Below are 232 nucleotides of genomic sequence, written 5' to 3' on the forward strand. Positions count from 1 at the left end.
GGATGAAGTTCAAAGAAAATTGCCAATGTCGGTTTGCAGGAGAAGTTTTTAAAGGCGTTTACGTTTCTGTTTCTAATCATAGTTGTAGCCATTCTGATCTTCGTCTGAATAACCTGTTGTAGTTATTTACTACCTTGGTTCTGACAGAATTTGGTTGCGGTTTTCTAAGGCTAGGGAAGCTAGCTTACCGTTTTGCTGTCTTTCCACGACGGACAAATAATAATCGTCACTA

The sequence above is a fragment of the Trypanosoma equiperdum genome, assembly GCF_001457755.1.
Source record: "Trypanosoma equiperdum strain OVI genome assembly, contig: ctg_456, whole genome shotgun sequence".
NCBI lineage: Eukaryota > Euglenozoa > Kinetoplastea > Trypanosomatida > Trypanosomatidae > Trypanosoma > Trypanosoma equiperdum.